Source organism: Mustela lutreola, chromosome 6, assembly GCF_030435805.1.
Source record: "Mustela lutreola isolate mMusLut2 chromosome 6, mMusLut2.pri, whole genome shotgun sequence".
Taxonomy (NCBI): domain Eukaryota; kingdom Metazoa; phylum Chordata; class Mammalia; order Carnivora; family Mustelidae; genus Mustela; species Mustela lutreola.
In genome coordinates this window covers 16,669,320-16,680,552 of record NC_081295.1, presented here as the reverse complement: position 1 = coordinate 16,680,552, position 11,233 = coordinate 16,669,320, and the positions used below count along the sequence as shown (strand labels likewise).

General features: G+C 45.1%; 1 protein-coding gene across 3 annotated transcripts in view; it reads left to right on the top strand.

The window, feature by feature from the left end:
• Window positions 1-382: 382 nt before the first annotated feature.
• The window catches only part of DSE (dermatan sulfate epimerase), an 85,947-nt gene continuing 75,096 nt past the window's right edge, over window positions 383-11,233 (top strand). The window contains exon 1 of one of the 3 annotated variants that reach the window (XM_059176792.1): window positions 383-839. The gene's annotated coding sequence lies outside the window, so the exon portion shown is untranslated. Of the gene's footprint in view, window positions 840-9,061; window positions 9,743-11,233 lie in introns of those variants that run through there. The other 2 variants (XM_059176794.1, XM_059176793.1) reach the window with 2 other exon arrangements.

Genomic DNA, 11,233 nt, shown 5'->3' with positions numbered 1-11,233 from the left:
ACCTTTGATGATTTAAAATCGGTTGAGTTTGCAGGGATCAGTGCTTTAGGATTTAGAGATCTCGTCAGTGCAGTTAAGGAGAGAACTGCTTCTAAGTAGGTGATTTCCTCCCTTCTCTCTGAGAGTAAAATCGAACGCAGGAAAAAAGGAGGAGTAACGATGGTGGAGAAGGGGAGGGGAGTGGGCCACAGCCCCGGGAGCAAGGTTTCCTCGATTTCCTTCCCAGACTCTGCGGAAGCATCAGCTCCTCCCCCCGGGCCTCCAAAAGTATCGCTCACAGTCGAACCCGAAGCGTGTGGGTCACTTGGAAACTAAAGGGACTCGGAGCCAAAGAGGCCTGGCAAGGCAGGGGTGCGTGGAGGGGAAGGGTGCGCGGGGCCCCAGTGGAGGGGAAGGCCGAACGCAGCGCGGAGCCCGGAGTCCCCCGAGAGGAGGCGGGGAGAAGGCGGGGGCGGGCCGGAGGTCGGGGTCCGGCGAGGATTCGGGGGTCCCCGTTTCCCCCTCCCCATTCTCGCCTCCCCGGGCTCTGGTGACGTTGCGGTTTCCTCCTCCCTCCACCGAGCCTCAGCGCCGGCCGCGTCCCGCCCTCCTCCCGCTTCGCCCACACCCCACACCCGCCCGCCCGCCCAGCTCGCAGTAGCGCCGCCCGAGGCTGCAGCGGCGCATCCCGTGGCGCGGCGCCCACCGGCACCCTAGGCGCGGCGGGCGCGCGGAGGGCTCGGCTCTGAGGGCGCCGCGGGCCCGGGCGCCCTGGGGTGAGGGGGCCGGGAGGGGGCTCCGGAGCCTGGGCCGAAGCTGGGGAGACGACGCCCGAGAGGACGAAGCCGCGGCGAGGAGCGGTAAGCGGAGGGGCGCGCGCGGCGGGCGCCGTTCTGGGCCCCGCGCGGCGCAACTTTCTTCCGGGGTCTCGGGCGGGTCCCCGGGGCGCCCGCGGCACAAGGAGAGCCACGTCCCCTGCCGGGCGCGGAGCGCTGCGGGCGGCTCGCCCGGGCCCGGCGCGGCTGGGCTGCTGGAGGGCGCGCGAGGCGTGGAGCCCGAGCCCTGGGCTTGCCGGGTCAGGGCAGCTCCTGGCCCCTTCTCGCTCCTGCAGCGCCCGGCGCGGAGTCGGCGCACCGTGAGGTCCGGGACACCGCTTTCGGCGCCGAGCTTCCCCGGCCCGCCCGCGGGGCTCCCGCTGCCCTCGGACGGGCCGGCCGGCACAGCCTCGCGCCCCTCTTCCCCCGCGTGCCCCGCTGGTTGGGGAGGGGGTGGTGGTGGTCGTGCGTGCGGACCCCTCGGTGCGCGGGCGGCCCTTCCGTGCGGCTGCGGAAGCGGGGGAAGCCCGTCCCGAGCCTCCCCCGGTGCCGGATTCCAGCGCCGCTTGGCTCCGCCGACGCTCGGAGACCGCGGGTAAAGCTCTCTCGCGGCAGCTCCTGGTGGTGGTGGTGGGACGCTTGACTCACTGGCTGGGAAGCTCTGTAAGCAATGCCACATGGGCTGGAGATCGGTCGCGGCTGCAATCTGAGCTAAGTTTGTGACCCGCGAACTTTCTCGTTTTCATCGCTCGTTTGAGGCGGCTGCCTCGGTTTAGCTGGCCGCCCCCGGAGCCTGAAACCAAACCCGCGGCTGAAACGCAGGAGCCTCATTTACCTGGAATTCCTTCGCTCGGGAAACGACACTTGGAGTTTCTAGGGATCTTCGTGTAGTCAAGTTCTTTAACTTTTCTTTCGTTCGACCTGGTTAATGAGACATTAAATTTGAGCAACGACGTCCTCACTTAGACATCTTTTCAAAACAGGCTTTTCAGTATTTTTGACAGAATTTAATCTTTCAGGAATTCCCTTTTCTTCAGCTTTTTAAAATTTTCTCAATAAATGATAACTTCTGAAATGACGTATGTGCCATATTTGGTAGACTGTTCAGACAGTACTACCAAAATGGGATCACAAAAATGTAATGACCTTGGAAGAATTGAGTATGGGATGATCTAAATATTTGTCCTGTGTTAACTTTTTTCTTTTAAGGTCACCCTATGGGCCTAAGTCCATTTCTGAAGTGTGTAGGTTAGATGTATTTCAGTAAAAGTGAGAAAGGGTGAAATTTAATGCCTCCATCATCTACCGACCCCGCTGTGTGGGTACAGCAAAAAATGCAAGACCGTGCTCCTAACTGAGGAGATCTGCAGACGTCTGTAAGAAACTGCCCTAGTTCTCGTGGCGTTGTCAAAATCCGATGGGAGAAAACAAAGCAGCAGCACCTGAGAGTTTGAGCCTGGGAAGTGTCATTTTCCATCATTGGTAGATCATGTCAGTGTCAGTTTCAACAATTTTTGGTTAATAAAGACAGTGGCCTGTGAAGTACATTTTTACATTCAGGTTAGTAACTACTTACAGTTCAGTCATCTCTGAGGTTAGGGGCCTCGTGTGAGAAGACACCGGTAGGAAATCAGCTAGGCTCGCCACATGAGGTCAGGGCCATTATAGTGGCTAACATTTGTGTGAGTGTCAACTTTAGTATTTATAAAATTAGTTCACAAATTAGCTAATACATGTTTTCAGTGAGATCTGTGGTCTGGCTAGTCCAGGTAATCTTGCACTGCTGCCTGGCGGGGACATGGTGGACATCCATGAAGTTCTTAACTTCGCAGATGTCCTGCCTTCCTCAGTGCTTCTTTTTAAAGCTTATTTAACCTCTGAAAAAGTGTTTTATGATTATAGGTGAAAGTGCATTCTGCAATTATGTAATAAAGTACTTATACATATTTTCATGTTCTTCGTGGTAGATTATTTTGGTATTGATTTGTACTGCCTCAGATTCACACTGTGTTGTGTGAAAGAAATTACATTATTCCCATTCAGTATTATGATTGCAGCAAATGGTTGGAAATGAATAAAGATAAAATATTTAAACTTGGCTTTTAATATATCATATTAATATATCAAAATATATAATTTAATATACATATATGTCATGCAGTATATATACATATATATATATATACTTACTAAAATATAGTAAGTATTTTTATCATTTTTCAGCCCTCCCGCCCCTTCAAAAAAGAGAAATAGTGTTATTGTCCTGGATTGTGTTTGTGACAGGCCTTGGAGTGAGGAGCCCATGATAGAGGGAACTTCAGCATCTTAGTGGATATTGGTATTTCATTTACCGAGAGGGGCTGGACCTTTACTATTTTGAAGGAGTTGGTGAGGGACTAGATAAGGATCGATGGGCAGCAGCCTTTTGGAAGAATGTGTCCAAGCAGAGGACAGGACAGTTCTTGTTACTGATGCCTGAGGGGTTCTTCATCTTGGAATTACACTATCTTCCTCTAACTGACAGTCGCCCCATTAGCCAGAGATGTTTGGACGAGACAGTGAAATTCTCTAAACGTAGAATCAGTGCCCAACATGGGAGTTAGGCAAGTGTATAAGCCCCGACTACCAAAAAGAGAAAATGTTTTCCCATCAATTCATTGGGCGAGTTAGTGGCAGAATAGGAACTAGATATTAAAATCCCAGATTCCTGAGGCACTGATCTGTGCGTCCATCTGGTGACAATGATAATTAAGGATGGATGAATTTCAAAGTGTTGCCAACGTTAAAATGCCCGATTCTAATAGGAAATTCCCTTTTAAGAATTAAACTTTGGGGGCGTCTGGGTGGCTCAGTCCGTTAAGCTGCTGCCTTTGGCTCAGGTCATGATTCCAGGTTCCTGGGATGGAGCCCGGAATTGGGCTCCCTGCTCAGCGGGGAGCCTGCTTTTCCCTATCCTGCTTCCCCTGTTTGTGTTCTCTGTCAAATAAATAAAATCTTTTAAAAAATTAAACTCTGCATTAAGGGGATAATTTTTAAAAAAGATTTTATTTATTTATTTGACAGAGATCACAGGTAGGCCGAGAGGCAGGCAGAGAGATAGAGGGAAACAGGCTCCCTGCTGAGCAGGGAGCCCAATGTGGGACTCCATCCCAGCACCCTGAGATCACGACCTGAGCCGAAGGCAGAGGCTTAACCCACTGAGCCACCCAGGCGCCCCAAGGGGATAATATTTTTAATTGAAATAGTTGTTCTTTAAAGAAAATCTTTCTGGGGCACCTGGGTGGCTCAGTCATTGGGCATCTGCCTTTGGCTTGGGTCTTGATCCTGGGGTCCTGGAATCGAGCCCTGAGTGGGACTCCCTGCTAGGTGAGAAGCCTGCTTTTCCCTCTCCCACTCCCCCTGCCCGTGTTCCCTCTCTTGCTTTGTCTCTCTCTGTCAAATAAATAAATAAAACCTTAAAACATAAAAAAAAAAAAAAATAAAGTCTTTTTGTTAGTGAATAAACTTAGTCCCATGTTCTGATCTGTCTACACTTAGTGTTTCACAACTTCTAGTCACACACAGAAAAGTGGTTTGGTTAGCAGCTGGTGGAGAAGTGTCACAGAAAAGACTCAAACTAGTAGAAAGTGTTATGGGTGGGGTAAAGAAGTGCCATTAGGTTTAATAAACTCTTGCTCACAAATTCATATGTTTAGACAATTGAAGGAAAGGAAAAGTCCCTGATAGATCATATGGCTGCATGAATACTTGCATTTTAAAATCGCCTAGTACAGTGAAGTATTTTTTCATATCTAGTATTTTCATATTTTAGCCTATGGAACTGAAGAGTGATACAGAGCAGGTGTCTTAGCCTCATTTTAGGGGTGTGGAAGTGCAAATACTGTGGAGGTAAGAGACTTGTCTGTCATTTTACAAATAATTAGTGGCCTACCTTAAGTATGAGGTGAACCTATATTGCACTTTTAATTCTGCTTCTCTCCTTCATGACTTCAAGTTCATGTGATTAAGACTCTTATATTTCATCTTCCTACAGATGTTGTGTATTATCCCTTTTTCTACTCACTACTGACCAGGGACTGTCAGCTCCATCCAATGCTTATGTGCTTCCCAGACTGCTGTAAACTGGCTGTTTACAGACCCTCTTCCCACAGCTCTGTCTTCTTCCACTCTAGGCCTTGTAAGGATTCCATTGTGGGGCCTCTTCTCATTCCCAAATTCCTACAGAGTCCTAGGCTCATGGCTCAGTTCTCATTAGCTGCCTTAAGGTCTTGGGGTGCTTTACCAGTTGTGTGGCTTGCTTCTGCCTCTCCAGGCAAGCTCCAGCCTGTTGAGGGTGTGGAATCCAGATCCTCTTTCAGACGCCCAGAAGAGTATAAACCTGCAGGAGGCAGAGTGAGCCTTCGCAGAGCCTGTTGGAGATCACAAAGAAGAAAAGGGAATGATTTTCATTTGGCAAGAGAAGAAAAGACTGTTGAGGCCATCTGTTTATTTCTTGAATGGGGTAGTTTGTTCAGTCCTTAATTCAGGAGAACACTATGAATTTTTAATGTGTATGGAGATTACCACTGGATTTCCTTCTAGTTGTTTCAACTCCTTTGGGATATTCCATAAGCATGAACTTGGTAAGTGTTGTAATCAAATGTTAGTAAACAATTCCTGAAAGAACTGAATTTGCCTCTTCAGTAATATCTAGAAGCTATAAACATACTGATAATAAGTCTGGTTTGTTTTGACATTTTATATTTGGGAATGGTTATGGTTGTTAGATAAGTATGGTCCTGTTTTTAAAAATATAACAGAAGACATATATGCTATTAACTCTCCATGGCTTGTACGTGACATATGCATCATTGGTTATCTGTGCCCATCTGCTTTGTCCTAGACAGGGTCAGAGAGAGTTTGTGACTGAGCGTATATTTCTGCATGCCAAAAAAAGTTTTTGGTATTCTTTATGGAATTAATATTGCCTCTCTTCTCCCCAGTTAATATGAAAAAAAAAAAAAAAAAGGATAATCATAGTAAACTTCTGTGTGTGTGTTTAAATTAGCATACATTGCTCTTTAGTAGAAATCAGATAGGTCCACAATCAGTTAAAGAGCTGTCATTGAAATCTTTCCGACTGAAATACTCATGGCATACACAGATGCCGACTGGAATACTCATGGCATACACAGATGCCTTAGAGTTGTAAATTTGTATTGTTGATTAAATCAAGGCTTCTGCATTTTTCTCGCGTGTAACAAACCTAGCTACTAAGCCATACCCTCCTGATGCGTGCAGATGTTATACCACACTAAAGCTGAATCAGCATTTCATAACTCTTAAGAGGAATTTGTAAAGGAAATGGGCTTACCAAACTTGTGGGTCTATAATATTTTTATTGATGAAGTACACAGGCCATATACTGGCTTTACTGTTGGAGTCTCATGGCTAGTGCAGGAAAAATGGGGTTATTTGTTCGCAATTCATGAAGTGGGAGGTAACAAGCTTAGGCTGGTTATGTACGTTTCAGTGTACAATGTAGGAAGTACCTACACATGTAGTAGCACATGTCGTGACGCTAGCAGGAATTACTGATTTCCAGATGTCACAGATGACAGAGGGACGCTTCCGTTTAGAAGACTGCCTTAGAGCGAAGCAGGGAAAGGGTTATTGCATTGCTAAAGTTAGTGTGCGTCCAGAAAGTTGCGTCAGTGACAAGAAACTCAAGAATTGCATGATAAAAATCACCAAGTAGTTTAAAAGTGTTCCCATGCCAAGGTGCACTCAACAGCCTGACAGGCCCGGTAGAGGAGCAGGGAAGGTGGTCTGCCCCCGACAGCCCTGCTTACCCTCTCTGTAGCGCTGCCTGTCATTCTTCTTGAAGCAGCCCGGTTTTAGTTGAGCCTGCTGAGGTTAGACTGGCAATCATGGATCTCTAAATTCCACAGATTCTGGTGAAGAGCTCTTCTTGGGGCCTTGGCCGCTTACTGATAGCATTCTAGGAAGCACAAATGGGGCCAGACTTCCCAACCTTGTGGGAATCAGGCTTGGGCCAGCTGCATTTTGGAATCACCTGCAGTGTTTAGGCTTCTCCCCTGGAGGGACTGGGCCTGGCAGGAAGGAAAAAGTAGCCTGAAAGGGAATGTTGAGCAGCTGTTTTCCATCGTCCCTGAAGAAAAAGTAGAGGAAATCAAATCGACTTACAGCAAGCATCAAGAGGGATTTATGCTAAATACAGGGAAGTTTTTTTTGAATGTTTTAACCTTTAGAATGGCTTTCTGAAGGAGGCCTTGGAGTTCTTCTGTGTTTAGAAAGGTTTAAGTGAGGCTGTCCTGGAGGGATGTTAGCATCTGTCTTCTCAGGTTCTGATTTTATGACGTCGGCTCATCTGGATATGAAAATCTTAGGAATTAAAAAGGATTTAATTATATGAATATAGAAGAAATGGTCAGTTTTAGTGTTACCTTTATGGTTTCTGTTTACCATTTTTGTTATCAGAACAAAATATTTGCTCACAGGCTAAATACTGATTATGTGTGAAAATCCATTAACCTTTCATTCAGGTACACATAATACCTGAAAATTCCTCTTCTCTATACTTAATATTTTCTCCCCCAAGGTTGCTTTTCTCCACATTTCTTTTTTATTCTAGAAAACCTTAAAAAAAGGTTTTGGCACCAGACTATAGTATTCCATTTGGGCTTTTCAGTAATATCTTTTATGTTTTTCTGCTCCCTCTTTTATGGCATAACTAGACCGGCAGTAGTGGCCACAGGAACATATGGGGCATTCATCAGTCATGTGGTCAAAATACAGAGGTTGCCTATGTTAGAGAGAGCCTGGAAACTTGTCTCATTTACCAAACTCCTTATAGCAGTATTTATGGTTAAAAATTAATAATGGTATTTATGAAAATGGAAAGTGAACTTTGTTTCAGTTTGTTTAAGAAAACAGAATCCCCAAGAGAACCAAGGGTTTCAGGCCGGTGGTTCTGTTTTTTTTCTCAATATTAAAAATTAGGCAGTACTTGAGGTGTAATTCTCTTAAAAGCAGGTTCATTTCGATACAATGCAAAGTGTTGGAAAAACCGCTCTCAGCCAGTGTATGAGGTTCAAGTAGACTGATAGCAGTGCACAAGTAGTAGAACCTAGCAAAGTCAGGGTCTTAGGCTATTGGTGTTAGGTGTTTCAACTTAGTTTTACAGTACATGGTTTTAAAGCAGTTTTGAAATGTTTTCATAATTACTTTTCTCAAAGGAATTCTTGATTCTTGGAGGCACTGAAAAACCTGCAGACTTATCTTAGGTAAGAGTGTCTTTTGCTGGCCCCTTTGGTGGCAAGCTTAATTTCTTCTTTACCTCCTTTATCTTCACCTTAAATCTTCCATGAGTTAGAAGCTATATCAGTTCTACTCAGAACCCAGTAGAAGTAGAGAGCAAAGTAAGAATCTGTTAGGGTACCTACCTGGCCCCTAGCTGGAAGACCTAGTGAGTCTTGATCTCAGAGTCTTGAGTTCGAGCCCCACAGTGGGTATAGAGATTACTTAACTAAATGAACATTTAAAAATTTTTTTTATAAAGATTTTATTTATTTATTTGACAGAGACCACAAATAGGCAGAGAGGCAGGCGGGGTGGGGGGAGCAGACTCCCTGCTGAGCAGAGGGCCCAATTGTGGGACTCGATCCCCGGACCCTTAGATCATGACCTGAGCTGAAGGGAGAGGCTTAACTCACTGAGTCACCATTTAATTTAAAATTTAAAAAGTTAAAATTTTTAAAATTAAAAAAAAATTTTAAGCTCCGCCATTTCTTCTAAGGAAACAAACATTGTTCAGATTGGATTCACCACAAGTTAACCATGTACTATGCTATGGTTCTAAGGTTCTCACCATTAAAATTTTTAGACTTACTGGGACTTGCATAGAATTATTCCATATTAAATTCAAATTAACAAATAGTGCTATGAGTATCTGCTGCAAGAATTTGGGAACTTTACAAATTCAATTTCATTTCTAGTTGTTGAATTTCATCTTGCAAGTTTCAGGTTAAGTTGGACCACACTCAGTATCACTTCTTGGGGAAGAAATGTGTGTTGTATTTATATTACTAAATTGCCATAAAATGATAAATCCTATGCCTAAAGAGGGTGAATTGAGCTAGCAGTGTTCGGGCGGTTTCATAACAGATCCTTCTTTGTGTGCTTACACCTTTTTTTCTTGTTGGTGAAGCCACTGAAGTTTGGTTCAGTGATTGCAAGTTTTAGAAAAGATAAATCTGTGTTACTTGGGAATGAATGCTTTGGTATATAACTTTTTCCAATGCACTTTTGAACCTGGAGAGTTAGATGAAAGAACATTATACTTCAGTGATAGAAATACTGAAAGGATTTGGTCGTTCAGCAAGTATTTGCCAGGTACTTCTGTGTTTGAAGGGACGTCTGTGTGGAGGTGAAGAGGGAAAGCATACAAAATAAATATGACCTGGTTTCCAGCCTTGGGGAACTATAAAATCTGGTGGGAGAAGAATAACCGAGTATGAAACTTCATGAGAACAAGGAAGTGAGGACCAGACCCGAATGCATGCAGTAGAATTGCAGGAAGGAGGAGATCCGTAGTAGGATTCCCCAGGCACAGAACACCCAGCTGGGAGGGGTGAATGAACTGGGCCTCCGAGGACTTTATGCCAGAAAGGGGAAGGAAAGAAAGGCATGGCAAGCAGGGCAGCTGAGCCAAGGCACAGGAAGCAGAAAGGGAGTGGCTGCTAGGTTGAGGAGAACTTGGGAGAACTGTGGGAATCCACTTCTCTCCTGTAACATTCTCTCTCCTTTCTTCCCTTCATTCTGGATCTGTTCCTTCACTGTTTTCCCCGAGTATTTCTGGAAGGTCTGATTGCATGTAATCAGCTGTGCATGCCACCATAGGAAACAGACCAAGACCCCTGCCTCGCAGACCCCTTCGAGCCCAGTGGGTAAGATTTACCTCCAATCCAGAGAGGACTGAAACCGTAAATATGAGAGAGGAAGATAACATACACCTCCAAGTAACTCGGCATGCATGTAACTAGTACTAAATGCATACATTACCAAATGCATGTAAGGCTATAAACATTTTTATGGACCCCTTTTTGGGCCCAGGTCAGGCACCACCTCCCAGTCCATCTTTCTCCACCCCAGCTAGTTTGTCATTCTCATGCAAACATCCTTCGTTTTATTTTAGTGGTTTGGGTGAAAATTTCATTGCTTTTGCCATCTTATAAGATGGTGTAAGCACCTTCTTGGCTGGCATTGTTCCTGAATTCTCAAGGTCTATTGAACGGTCATATATGAGGCCACAGGGAAGACCGCTTACAGATGAGTTGCAGGAAAGGCATCGTAAAGCATGTTGCATTCTTTGAGAAAGACAAGAGGTTGGGTGTGAAGCATCATGGAGGGCAAACCCCAGGAAAGAGAGTAACAATGGGAATAAAAATGTGAGTTGTGCTCAAGGAAGAGCAGGTAAGGGCAAAGGTTGAACTTTGTGTAGGGAGGAAATGAGTGATAAAGTGGCAGCAAGTGTTAGATTGTGGAAGCTCTTGGGTGAGAAATTTACTTATTGTGAGAAATAGAGGCTTTCTCGGCTCTTCACTGTCTGTGACCTTGGATAACTTAGAAAACCCACCTATGCCTCAGTTTCTTCATCTGTAAAAAGGGGATGATATTAATATCTACATTATGGGCCTGGTGAAGATTAAATGAGTTAATCCACTTGAAGTCCTTAAAACAGTTCCTGGCACTTGGTAAGCGCTATGTATATATATTGTTTATAGCAATAAGAATTATGATCTTTGCTTCAGAAATGAGAAAATTTAGAGCTAGGACTGTATTTGCTAGAGCCATTGTAGCAAAGTGCCTCTAACTGTGTGGCTTAAACAGTTCTAGAAGTTAGACGTCCATAATTCTAGAGGCTAGAAGTCCAGGATCAAGGCTTGGATGGGGTTGGTTCCTTCTAAGGCCACGAAGGAGAGTCTATTCCATGCCTCTCTGCTGGCTTCCGGCAGTGTCTGCCAATCTTTGGCATTCCTAGGCTTGGCAATACTTCACCCTGATCTCTGCCTTCATCATCCCATGGCATTCTCCCTGTGTGTCTCTCTGTCTCCGAATGTTCTCTTTTTAGAAACATACCATATTGGATTAGGGACCCATCCTACTGCAATATGAGTTTTTCTTTATTAATTATATCTGCAACAATCCTGCTTCTAAGTAAGGTCACATTCTGAGATGTGGGTGATTTGGACTTCTACATGATGAACTTTTACAAGACACAGTTCAACCTGTAGCAGACTCCAAGTCAGATCTTTTGAGTCTACCGCACTGTGACCATGGTGTGCCAGAAGGATTATGGAAAAGTGGAGGAATCTGTAGGTTTGTGTGAGAAACGGTTAATGAGCTCTCCTTGGTTCTTCTCTCTCCTGTTTGCCTGG